This window comes from Pezoporus wallicus, unplaced genomic scaffold (assembly GCF_028554395.1).
Source record: "Pezoporus wallicus isolate ANWC-B61680 ecotype Strahan unplaced genomic scaffold, APGP_CSIRO_Pwel_v1 contig_6658, whole genome shotgun sequence".
Classification (NCBI taxonomy): Eukaryota; Metazoa; Chordata; class Aves; order Psittaciformes; family Psittacidae; genus Pezoporus; species Pezoporus wallicus.
In genome coordinates this window covers 5876195-5889104 of record NW_026642312.1, presented here as the reverse complement: position 1 = coordinate 5889104, position 12910 = coordinate 5876195, and positions in this window count along the sequence as shown.

The following is a 12910-nucleotide window of genomic DNA, read 5'->3' as shown; positions in this document are numbered from 1 at the left end:
ATATTAAAAGTACTAAAGTGGAGTTACTGGACAAAAGTTCAGTAGGATCACTTAAAGCATATTCTGAAGAGAATTTTAGAAACCTAGTCTTAGATGTTAAGATATTTCTAAACCATATCACATCCCTGTGGCAGTTTTTCTAAGGCCTGGTATCTAAATCATCCAGCTATCAAAATCTGGTGTAGGGGAAGAATATAGGATTCAAAGAGCACTGTCTACTCTTGCATAGTTTAAATACTTGCATAGTTTATGGTAAACTAATATATCTTTAGGAGTATTCTTTATTAAAACAAACTCACTAATAGAACAAGCAACCAGTAAAAACAAAACCTGGCTGCAGCACTTTAGTCTCTAATCTACCACCTATTTTTATTTTTATTTTTTGGCCTTTATGAAAAGGCAGACATAATTTTAATAGTAAACAGTGAGCAACTGCTTAGTGTTAAGTATGTATCCTCATATTTAAGAGCTGTGGCTCTCTGTAATTGGTAGTCTTTATCATAGTTTACAGAAAATTTGTATTGATGCCTCAGTTTTGCTGTGGTGCTGTGCTGCTAATTGACTAAAAATTCATCTTATTTGCTGACATAATGTTAATTTATGGATAACCTATAGTAGGATAGGGATATGATGCTTGACAGCTGATCTGTGTCCTTTCTCTTTTCATGAAAAAGAAAAGCTAAGGTCTATGGGATGTTAATATCAGTGTGTTTAGAAATTTGGGTTAATTGGATATTTAAAAAAATAAAGACAGTTTTGTGCTTTGTGTGTTTATATTTTATATTCTCATTATACTGCTGGAACCTTCCTTGAGTAAAGTGCAGAATTTGAGGCAGTTCATTAGAGGAACGGCTGAGGGAACTGGGTTTTTTTTTGTTTTTTTTTTTTTTAGCCTGGAGAAAAGGATGCTAAGGGGAAACCTTATCACTCTTTACAAATGCCTAAAAGGAGGATGGTGCAAGGTGGGTGTCAGTCTCCTCTCTCAAACAACAGGAGGTTAGATTGGAGGAAAATTTTCTTCACCAACAGGATTGTCAAGAACTGGAACAGGCTGCCTAGGGAAGCGCCCAGGTGGAATTGCCATCCCTGAAGGTATTTAAAAAGAGGCATGTAGGTGTGGCATTTAGAGACATGATTTAGTGATGCACTTGGCTGTGCTAGGTTAATGGTTGAACTTGATGATATTATGGGTCTTTTCTGATTCTAACTTTCCTGTCTTTCAAGACCAAGGTACATTGATGAAAAGCATACAATCAACTTGGTCAAATGCTAGAACTGCCTTTTGTTTAACAATATCCTGTTTATTTCTCACACTTCACTCATGCTCCCTTCCCCTTTCAGCAGCTTACAGATTTTCTCTGTTTGAAAATATCTGATACTGAAAAATATTTTCTTAAACATGTAGTGTGAAAGTGAACTCTGTTCTGCCTGTTCCAGAAGGAGAAAACATGTATGCTTGCTACTGGGTATAATACCTGTAGCAATTTTTAACAGAGACAAAATCCTCTACTAATAATGGTTTGCAGGGTCTTGCTCGAGTACTTTTTTTCCCTCTAGTAATCCTTGCTGCAACTTGTGAAGGTTGACCAAGGCTTTTGTACCATTGATTTCAATATCTCAAATGAGCTCTTGAGGCTTGCAAAACTCAAAAAAAATCATTAAAAGTCACAAGATTTTTTTTTTTTTGTCTAGTGATACATTCTGAATTACAAAAAAAAAGTATGTGGCTGAGATTCTCTACACTTGCAGTTAGAGCATAATTAACAGAAGCAGAGGTTACTTGTTTGGGTTTCTCTTCTGTTGATAGGTCATGGTGAACTTTTCATTTGAGACAACTGTAGTGCCTGCTGTTTCAACTATTTTTAGTGTGATTCAGCTAGCTTGCTGTCTTTTTGAGGAATTAAAATAGGCAAAGCAGGCAAGAGGTACTGAGTGCCTAACACAGTTTTTACAGCCTGTCTGGGGAGAAAAAACACCTCTAGCAGACACTTGCTTGTTAATTTGAGAATGTCCAGCTTGTTCTATGCTGTTAAGTTTTACCAGTAAGTTGCACTTGTTGGGCAGTCTTTCCTACCTGTGGTAGTCTGTTTTGTGAGGAAAACAGACCTGTGGGTACAATTCCACCACTTTTTGCAGTGATGCAAAGTGTCTATCAGCTTGCATGTGCCCACACAAAAACAGATGTGAAATGGTGGAAATGCCTATTGCAAGGCAACTGAAGGGATGAGGGTAAAACAAGGCTTGCATTTGCAAGAGTTGCACAAATGGAACTTGTTGTTGAGCTTCGAAATGAAACATGTTTTGCACATCCCATGCCTCATTTACCATGTTTGCTTTGAAAGCAAAACCAGTACATTATCTCTTGTTTTGTACAAGTGGATGGTGGAAGCAACTGGTAATTTGTTCATGGAGATGTACCAATTGTGATACACATATTTTTTCAACATTTGGTATAACATCTTTCTGAAGATGACCGATGTGCTAGCAAGAGCCTCGCAGTGATATTTGTCCCTGCTCTACCTGTCAATTTTCTGAGAGGACATAGGTGGCTGGATCTGAAGAGAGAGCACTAATGAAGCCATGTGTTCCAGCTGCTCTGAGAGGGAGGGCCCCACTTCTCTTGCACTATTGAAAGGGAGAAACAGTAAAGAAAGAGCTATGTGATCATATCCATGACCTTTTTTTTTTTTATTGACGAGTCCACTTTCTAGTAAAACTAGATATAAAAAAAGTCAAGTTCCATTCAAAACTTGGCATACCTGTGATCTGTGATTCAGTCCTCACTTTATTTCCTTTGCTCATTGAGGTCTGGTGTTCTCATTAGAATACCAGGTAGCTATCCCTGGTGGAAGAATCTCTTCCTTCAGTTTCTCTTCCCTTTGTAAAGTAGTTGCTGGAACTCCCTACTTTGGTGATTTGCTATTTTTTTTTTTTCTTAAAGTTGTGGTTAGAAGTACCTATTTTCCCTTCTGGTGAGTTGACCCTGGCTGGACAACAGGTGCACACCAAAGCTGCTCTATCACTGCACTTCTCAAGTGGACGGGAAGAGAAAATATAACAAAAAGCTTGTGGGTTGAGATAAGGACAGCAACAGCAATTACTGCCATGGGCAAATCGGACTTGATTTGGGAAATTAATGTATTACCAATCAAATCAAAGCAAGATAATGAGGAATAAATCTAAATCTTAAAACTCTTTCCCACCACCCCTCCCTTCCCCCCAGGCTCAACTTTACTTCTGATTTTTCAATACCTCCTCCCCTCCAGCAGCACAGGGGAATGGGGAATGGAGCTGTGGTCAGTTCATCACATGCTGTCTCTGCTGCTCCTTCCTCCTCAGGGGAGGACTCCTCACACTCCCCCCCTGCTCCAGCCTGGGGTCCCTCTCACAGGAGACAGTCCTCCATGAACTTCTCCAATATGAGTCCTTCCCATGGGCTGCAGTTCTTCATGAACTGCTCCAGTGTGGCACCCTTCCATGGGTGTAGCCCTTCATGTACAGACTCCTTCAGTGTGTATCCCTTCCATAGGGTGCAGCCCTTCAGGAACAGACTCCTCCAGCATGAGGCCCTTCTGTGGGTGCAGCCCTTCAGGAACAGACTGCTCCAGCATTGGTCCCTTCCATGTTGGAGCCAACTGGTATTAGCTCTGTTAGACATGGGGAAACCTTTTGCCAGCTTCTCACAGAAACTACTGCTATAGCCCTACCTCTGCCAAAACCTTGCCAATACAAAGCTTTGTTATAAAACTGCAAAGTAAAACAATTACATGGCACTTGCAGGCAAAAGCCTTTTGTTAGTTGCTTTAAGTGAACTGACAGCTGAAACTCTGAAACTGTCAGGCAATGTTTTGAAAGGTAGACATTTCAATCCCCAGTGGATAATATGTAATTACTACTGTAATTACTACTTTTCAAAGGGTTACTAGCAAAGGTCCATAAAAGTGAAGCAATTGTATTTTGTTTCCTAATTCTTCATACTAGATGAATTGCCATTGCAACAGCTTTTAATTTCAATTCCAAGTAGACATAACAGGCGACAAGTTACAATTGCCTTTGTAACCCCAAATACTACTTTCATAACATATTTTTTTTCCCTGAATTGATTTCCTTTTAGCAACATATATTTCCCTGAAATAGTGATGTAAATACAAAATGTGCTCTACAGCCATTAGCACAAATGGTTCACACATGGAATTTTAACTTCTCTATCCACCTCCCCTAGGTGAAGTACTCATGTAAGAATAACTATGATGCCGACTGGCCCATATACGTGCAGGCTGAGCAAAGGGGCCTTCCAAGAATCAGCAGAAAGCAAAGTGAGACTGTGGCCAGCTAGGAAAAGCAAGCTTTTGTAAGTCACTCGGATGACTTTGTTATTAGTATGCCATTACTATTCTCATTAGTCTGACAGTGTTAGTCCCTATCTGGGAAATAACTGTGGAGAAAAGATTGCTTACTGAAGCACAGTGTTCCTTTGTTGGTTTTTTTTCTTGTTTTTCCAAAAAATAGTATCAAGACTCTAACATGGAATTGCTTGTGCTGGTGAATTTTAGGCAAAATTCTCCTGTTTGCAGGAGGAGGAGAAAGGGAAATGCTGGTTCTGACTAGAAGCAGTTTGGTCCTACATTTATTAGTGATTTGCAACTAAAATATGTTCTCAAGTACGTGAGTGTAGCATAAGTTGTAAGCAAAAGTACAAAATTCAAAGTACAGCTCTACTGTTTATAGAGATTGTTTTCCATAACAGCATATTTATCAGCCTAAGGAAGCATGTCTCTGTGGGCATTTTGAATTGCAGCCTTTGAATGTGCTTTCATTTTAAGTAAACCAGTTTTCCTAAATGCTCTCCAGAAAGCATTCGGAATGGGTATTAGTGAAGTCTCCAAGCAATTTTGGTCTGTGGGAACAAGGTCTCTTACCTCTGTTAACCTCTGTATAGATTCCTTCAGAGAAACATACTGCCTTTTTCTACTTTCTGCTCCAACAGGAAGGCCAGCTGTTTGGCAGCAAGGCTGGGCACTCAGCCAGAGCTCTACTTGATCTAGAAAAGGTTTTCTCTTTCCTAACGTATACTGTAAATATTTTGTTCTAGCAGATCTGATTTGAAACTTTCCTGGGTGATTGATAAGATCTGCCCTTTGACATCACAGACCATTTCTTCTTCCTTGTGGGTAACTGCAAATGTAATTTATGTGGGACCAAAACGTCTTGTCTGTAATTCTTGCCAGGTTCCACATGGCCAAGAAGAGAGAGCTCAAAATGAATGAACAAGTTTGAATCAGGTCCAGCAAAGAATTATGCCATGCAATACAAATGTCAGGAAACTGTTCTTAGCAGATGTGCAGAAAACTGATGCAGAGCTGTCTATCCCATAAATGGCATAATCAAGGTCAAACCACTTCCACCCAGTCTCCTAGCCTTATGCCAGAGCCATTACTAGTAATAACAGATGGTTTCCAGGACAGCAGGAGGCAATAGGATCCTTATGGCTAGGCAAAGTATCTCATTATGCACTGTAACCTGTCCTCAACAAGAAACATACTGCACTCAGGGCAGAGGGAAAGATTTCCGTTGTCACAAGGATGCAGAAACCGGAAAACAGCAGGAAGAAATACAGGGCAAAAGGTGAAAAAAGGCAGCTTCCAGGTCTTCAGGCCAACATTTTTAGACAGATCCTTGTAGTTTTTACTTTCTGTTCCCAACAGACATAGGTCAAAGGAAGACTCATTCAAGAGTCAGCCACAGATATATACGCTGCCACTCCTGAAGTACTCCACTAGGTAGTATGGGGTATAGACTGGTGCTGTATTGTTCTTAAAGGCAAGTTAATGAAGGGAACAATCAAGACAGAGTCCCCACTAGAGGTACAGAGGGGACTGGTCACTCTGTACCAACAAGGAGCTAGAAGAGGATGAGTGTATCATGTAGGAATTGGCTGAGTCCCTGACACAGCATCTCGTGAAACACTACTGTCAGAAAGGATCACCTCTGGACAGCATGACCTACACAATCAACAAGGGAATAAATAAACAAAAACATTAAAAAAAAAAATGGCAACAGAGGTGTCAGAGAAGCACTTTTCAACCAGTAAGAGACAAATATGTGCAGTTGGAAAGGGCAGTAGCATGTCTATATGCTCAGAATCACTTCTGTGGAGTTGTCTGCATGGCCAGTCTGATTGAACGGCTCCTCACTCATGGTAGATTAACTGAGCGAATAAGAGGCAGAGACTGTACAAGAGTTATACATTCAGTCCATTTTGTTCTGCAGTTTTCTCCCGCCATGCAAGACTCATTGGCAGCACGGATCTTAACTCTACACTCTGGTAGCCACATGGTTTAGCTGTGTTCTGAGAATTTTCCACAATCCTAAAAGGCTTGAGGTTCACACTGTGTTAATATCTGTCACTTTCTGACAATATGCTCAAGAATTTATTTCCATCCATCAAAAATAGGTCCATTGAATCATATCTGTCACCACCTCATGAGGAACCACCTGGGATAAACTTCATAGGTATCACCAGGCAACTCTGAATGAGAAAACATCTACAGCCTAGAGATGAAAAAAAGCTCTCCAGGTCCCACTAGGCAGCCACAGAGCCACAGGCACATCTGGTTTGTGTCTAAATCAACCTGTTTCCAATGAAAAGCAAGTCCTTCATCTACCTTTTTCATGGCATTAGTCAATACCACACCATGAGCTGTGCCAGAGACTCTCCAAGAAAAAAAGTCTTCCATTGTGAGCTTCGTCTGGCAGCAACTATGCAAACAAGCAGCTTCTAGTTAGGGTTATAGTACTGAAGGCCACTGTTCAAAGGCAGGTTGCTGGCTGCAGGGCAGCCAAACCTCTTGCTCAGCTGGGAAGCACAAGAATCATCAGTGAACTATCTGGAGACCAGGACTAAGCAGAGAGGATCACCAGGTAGCAGAATTTGGTGCAAGAAAGTTGGAATGCTGGTAGAAAGTCTGGGGGAGATCTGTCTGAATACTGTTCTGAGAGTCCCTCTCCTTGACTTTGGCTCCTTCAAAGAGCAAATGGCAAATGTGTGTGCTGATGGATGAGCCAGCCTTCTGCCAGTTTTCCTGCCCCCTTGCCAACACCCACATCTGTCCACTCCACCTCCTTTGTTGTCCTTATTCCTAGACCAGGTCTTTCTCTGCACCAGATTAAATGTTCAGCCATGTTCTCTTAATGACACACTTTTCCCATCCTTGTTCCTATTGTGATTCCAAAGGACCTGCTAAACCCTATTACTCTTTCCTATCAGTCCCTATCTAATCTATCCTACAGCTGCTGCACATTAACGTTACCTAAAAACCCTGCCAAAAAAAATCTTGCTCTCTTTTGATCTTCTGTACTCTTCTGCTAACTTATCCTTTGGCCAATGTGAATATGGCTCAGGTCAGCACTTTTATACTGGCATCAAGCTATTTCTCTTCTGAAAATCTCCTGCCTGGGGTGTCCAAATGAGTTGTGGCCCAAGAACAGTTAAAAATAATAGCTTTGAAGGTGGAGATGCAGGACATAGATATACTTGAGACGGAGGTGCAACAGAGTGCAGTTTCTATTTAAAAAGCAAATGTGTTTAGATATGTGCATGTGCTACCTATAGATGAGAAACAGTGGGCAGAACCAATGAAAAATACTTAGGCAGCTGACCATGCAAGATAAATTAGCTTCTAGAAATCTGCACAAGATTAAATATGGCTTTGATCTAGCTTGGAAGCTAATAAAAGTGAGCTACATCTTTCACCATGATCATCTTTGCTGACACCTGATGTAACTTTTCTTTAATTCTACCCACAGTCATTCTGCTATGCATAAGTGATGCTTTCAGGTTTAGTATAGAAGCAGCTGGTGCCCTATCTGATGCCATGTTAACATGGCAGATGAGAGCCCCAGGGCACATCCTCACTAAGCAAGTTTTACATCAGATGTGTCACAGCTTGTCCTGTATATCTTAGCACTTATTTATCCTGCTTTTTTATAATAGTATCTTGCTCTTCTCGGCAGAAATCTTAGATCTGAAGGAAAGCATTTTAATTGAATATTGCTCCTAGAAGGAAGAATGCATTACTTATGGGTTCTTTTCCTAACAGAAAGTCTAGCTAGATCTGATTTTTTCCTTCCATTTTAGAGCACATGCAAACACACTGTAAGCTGGGATCCCTTCTCTTTGCCAGGATTCACACTGCTGGTTCTGTATGCCCTCAACTGTTCTCTATGCAACAGTCTGGAGAACGACAACTTGAAAGATGATCCTGGGACCTCCCAGTTTGGAAACATAAGTAAGGGAGGAATCCTGACCAGTTCATTCCCATGATTTTTTATAGAAGTCTCTTTGGCGTCTTCTCTCAACCTGTAATTCAAAGGCAATGATACAATGATGCTGTAAATGGCTTGGGGGGGGGGGGGGGGTCTGGGAAGGTAAGAGAATGTCTCCCTCATAGGCTGACCACCCGAGGAGGGGAAAAAAGATGTGTAATTGCTATACGCTTCTATTATATACCACCCAAAGTATAGAGGTGGTGACCACACTGGGAACGCCAGATCAGTTTTATGATCAATGATTCTATTATATTACAAGTCATTACCATAAAGTACAATGAGACAAGAACCTTAGCCCAAGCCCCCCACCTGATAAACACACAGCAAATACCGGCTCTAAGTAAGGTACGACATGTTGAAACTGTGAGATCAGAAGCAACAAGTTTTGAGAACCAATAAATCAGCATTGTGATGAGTGACTATTAATCCAAAACAATGTATGTTTATCACAGATATGATTAGACATGCTCTGGTCAGATCTGTTGTTATCTCAACCCTTTGTGCCCCACATTGGGTACCAAAAAGAACTGTTGTGGTTTAAACCCAGTTGGCAATTCAGCCACACAGCCCTCGCTCACTCCCCCCCTTCCTCCCCTCACTCCTGGAGGGATGGGGAGGAGAATAAAAAGAATGTCACTGCCATGGGTTGAGATAAGAACAGTCCAGTAACTAAGGTGTAACACAAAACCACTACTACTACCACCAATAATAATAATAATAATAAGGGAAATAAGAAGGGAAGAGAATACAGCCGCTCACCACCCGCTGACCGATATTCAGCCTGACCCAAGCAGTGATCTAGCCCTTCCAGGTAACTGCCCCCAGTTTATATACTGGGCATGATGTGCTGTGGTATGGAATACCTCTTTGGCTAGTTTAGGTCAGGTGTCCTGTCTCTGCTTCCTCCCGGCTTCCCCTCCTTCCTGGCAGAGCATGAGACTCAGAAAGTCCTTTGTCAGACCAAACACTACTAAGCAGTAACTAAAAACATCGGTGTTATCCGTGCTGTTCCCAGGCTGAAAGTCAAAACCACAGCACTGCACCAGCTACTAAGAAGGAGAAAAATGACTGCTACTGCTGAATCCAGGACATCTTGCTATCACAATTTAATTTATCACAATTTGTTATGACTAAATAAGGTTTTGAGGTAAGATCTAATTGTCTTCAATTAGGTGTTAGTGCTGGCAGCACATTCTCTCTTAAGAAAACTGCCACGTCTTAAAGGCAGAAATTCCTAAACAAACCTTCCAAACCCTGTATCCTTCCAAACTTTCTCTAGATGAGGAACAGAAACAAAATATAACACAATAACAATCTGAAAATTTACATAGACCACCACTGATACAGAACACTTAGTTTTTAGTGACTTAATACATATAATTAAATGTTTTAAGTCACTGAAAACTGTAAAAACTGCTGTATAAGTATTTAACTACTGTGTAGTAAGCCAAGATAAATACTCATAATAAAGAAGAATTTTAAAAGAAATCCCTATTAAAGCCCCAAATATATCAATGGAAAAAGAACGTGGGTATATCAAGGTGACATGCTTATCTTGCTCCTCTTGTAGTACTGCACATCTATACAACGTGTGCAGTGCTGAAAGGTCTCAGAGCATTGACACGCACCCAGCAGCATGAGGCAAGGACCAGACCTGGCTGTCCATGCAGCCTCTCCCCCAAGCTGCTTCCCTGGCTGCAGGCATCACTGAATGGCGTGCGAGCCACCTCCCACGCTCTCTCCATTTATCGCTCAGCTATTTCATACAGGCAGCTAGGGAAGGGTTTTCATGTGTATGAACATGCCTGGCTGGGAGCTGCAGCTGCTCAGCTGTTGATTTATCATCTGTTCAGCTCCTCTGACATAGGGCTGGCAACTCTTGTAGGGGTGGGGAAGGACGGATGGGAAGAGGAGGCGGCTGGTTGTTGACAGCTGTTTCAGCCTCTGCACTTTAATTGGCTCTGAATATGCCTCAACACCCTAAATTTGGCTGATGCTCAGTGTTCATCAGAAGAGGAGACAGAGCAACAGAGGAAGAACTGAAAGATTTAAGGAGGGACAGATAACATGATTTTAGCCTGTTCAGGGTTACCCATGCCAGGCTTTCTTTAATGGGAGGGAGAAGCCATTTTGAAGAAGGTAGAAGCATGTGTTTCCAGAGGACACATATGAAGAATGCCCAAATCATGCCTTGTAAGAACCAGAAACTCCTGTTCTAGTATTCTGCTTGTGTCCCCATTGTGATCAGCTCATTTTCAGAGATGAAAACTGTATCTCCACTCCCCCATCCAGAAATGTATTTACTGACAAAAAATTCACAAGACTGCAGCTAAGGAAAGTCTCTACATCCTCCCCAACACTGTCTCCTGGTGACTAGCACATTCTGAAGGCAACTTGTTAGAGATGCACCTCCCTGGCAGGACAGCCTGTGTCTCACACCCCTTCCAGCTCAAGACTGTGGTTTGTTCAGGTCTTCTCTCTTCCTGCTCCAGCAGACACAAGTCTGGTCAGATACACTGTTGAGCCCTACTCTCTGTGCCTTCTCCATCCATCCCATGTGCTGCAACGGCTATGAGGAAGGAGATCTGGTGACCACAAATGTGGTGATGCGTAAGAGGCTTGCAGCAAGATTGTGGGTGACCAGAATGAAGGTCATATGGGACAAAATCCTGGAGATGTCCTGAAGCATGCGAACTCTTGGAGAACCTGCTGGTCACCTCTCAGCTGCTGTGTCACCCTGGTGGAATCACACCTGAGCCAATTCACAGTTTCAGAGAACAGAACTAAGATTGCATCACACGGGTATGCTGTATTTGCATCTCATCTTTTCCAGGGGTGTAAACCGAGCCACTGAAAAGTATGAGACACTGTCTGTCTGTATCTGAGTTAATGAGTTCAGAGAGCTTGTTAAAAAGATAGACTAGCAAGCATTGTGCAACACTGCCCCGCATATATCCCATGTAGGTATTCAACTCAATTGTTATTACTTACTAAACTATCTGAACCATTCACAGAACATGTGCCAGCAGTGTGTCCTTGACATAAAAAGGACGTGGAACTGTTGGAACAAGTCCAGAGGAGGGCCACGAAGATGATCAGGGGACTGGAGCACCTCCCGTATGAAGACAGGCTGCGAAAGTTGGGGCTGTTCAGCCTGGAGAAGAGAAGGCTGCGTGGAGACCTCATAGCAGCCTTCCAGTATCTGAAAGGGGCCTATAAGGATGCTGGGGATATACTCTTCATTAGGGACTGCAGTGATATGACAAGGGGTAACAGGTTAAAACTTAAACAGCAAAACTTTAGATTGGATATAAGGAAGAAGTTCTTTACTGTTAGGGTGGTGAGGCACTGGAATGGGTTGCCCAGGGAAGTTGTGAATGCTCCATCCCTGGCGGTGTTCAAGACCATGTTGGACAGAGCCTTGGGTGGTATGGTTTAGTGTGAGGTGTCCCTTCCCATGGCAGGGGGTTGGAAGTAGATGATCTTAAGGTCCTTTCCAACCCTAACTATTCTATGATTCTACAATTCTATGATTCTAACTGGAACTGCAGTCATCAGAACATGGAACTGATGTCAAAGTCATCAACTATAAGGTTACCAAAGACTCTGGTACTGTCAGTGTTGCCAAATGAAAGATGTATTTGGCTGAAGCTGAAACTGAAATACAGTCTTCATCCAAGAAGGAGCTGTGGTTGTGTTCTCTGTGACAAGCAGCCACATTAAAACACTTTATAACAGATTAATTAAATGACCTCAGAAGTAATAAGCCTACATGTTTAGTCATTAGTTCTATAACTTCAAAGTTAAATACTGCCTTAAAGAAACTGAAGTGATGAAAAGAGAGTAGACATGAGCATATTGTGTTAATGGTGTGAGACAGTCAATGCTAGTACGAGACATTTTAATATGACATTAATAATCTGAATTAAGCATTTAAACTTCTCCAAGACAAACAAGGCATTGTGTCTCCTGAGGTTAGTATCTTTTCATTATCTGTGCCCTCATAAGTTCATCATTTGGAAGGAAACTCTTTTCAAAAGAAAGCAATTTTTTCTGATGATCAAAACTATATTTGACTTTCAAACTGTCTGAGTCTTACATTCAGTGAGTAGTTTCATTCAGGAAAGGACAACTGAATTAAATTCAACCAGTCTTAAAAAGAAAATGAAAAAAAAAATCAATCCTTGCAAAGTAAATTCTCACTTACTTTTAGAGGGAAATTGTTACTTTGACAAGATTAGAAATGTGCTTTATTTAGTAAAGATGCTGTAAGAGTAAGAGCTGATGTTAGAAGACATAATTCTTCTTGTCCTTGTGCCACAACAGGCCATTGGGTGTTATTTCTTCATATTACATGTAGTTATGAAGGGAACATTTGTCTCCTTTTCTGCAGAGATAGTTCAGTGACTTGCCGCAAGCTTTGGTGACCACCATAGGATACATGGGGGAACTGGTGTATTAACAAAGCATTGCTTATAGATTTCTTGAAAGAGCCTTTCTTCTTCTCTGTGTTCTTCAGATGTGGACCCCTGAGTAGACTGTGCCCAGAACTTCCATCCCATGGTCTACTACACTCACAAGG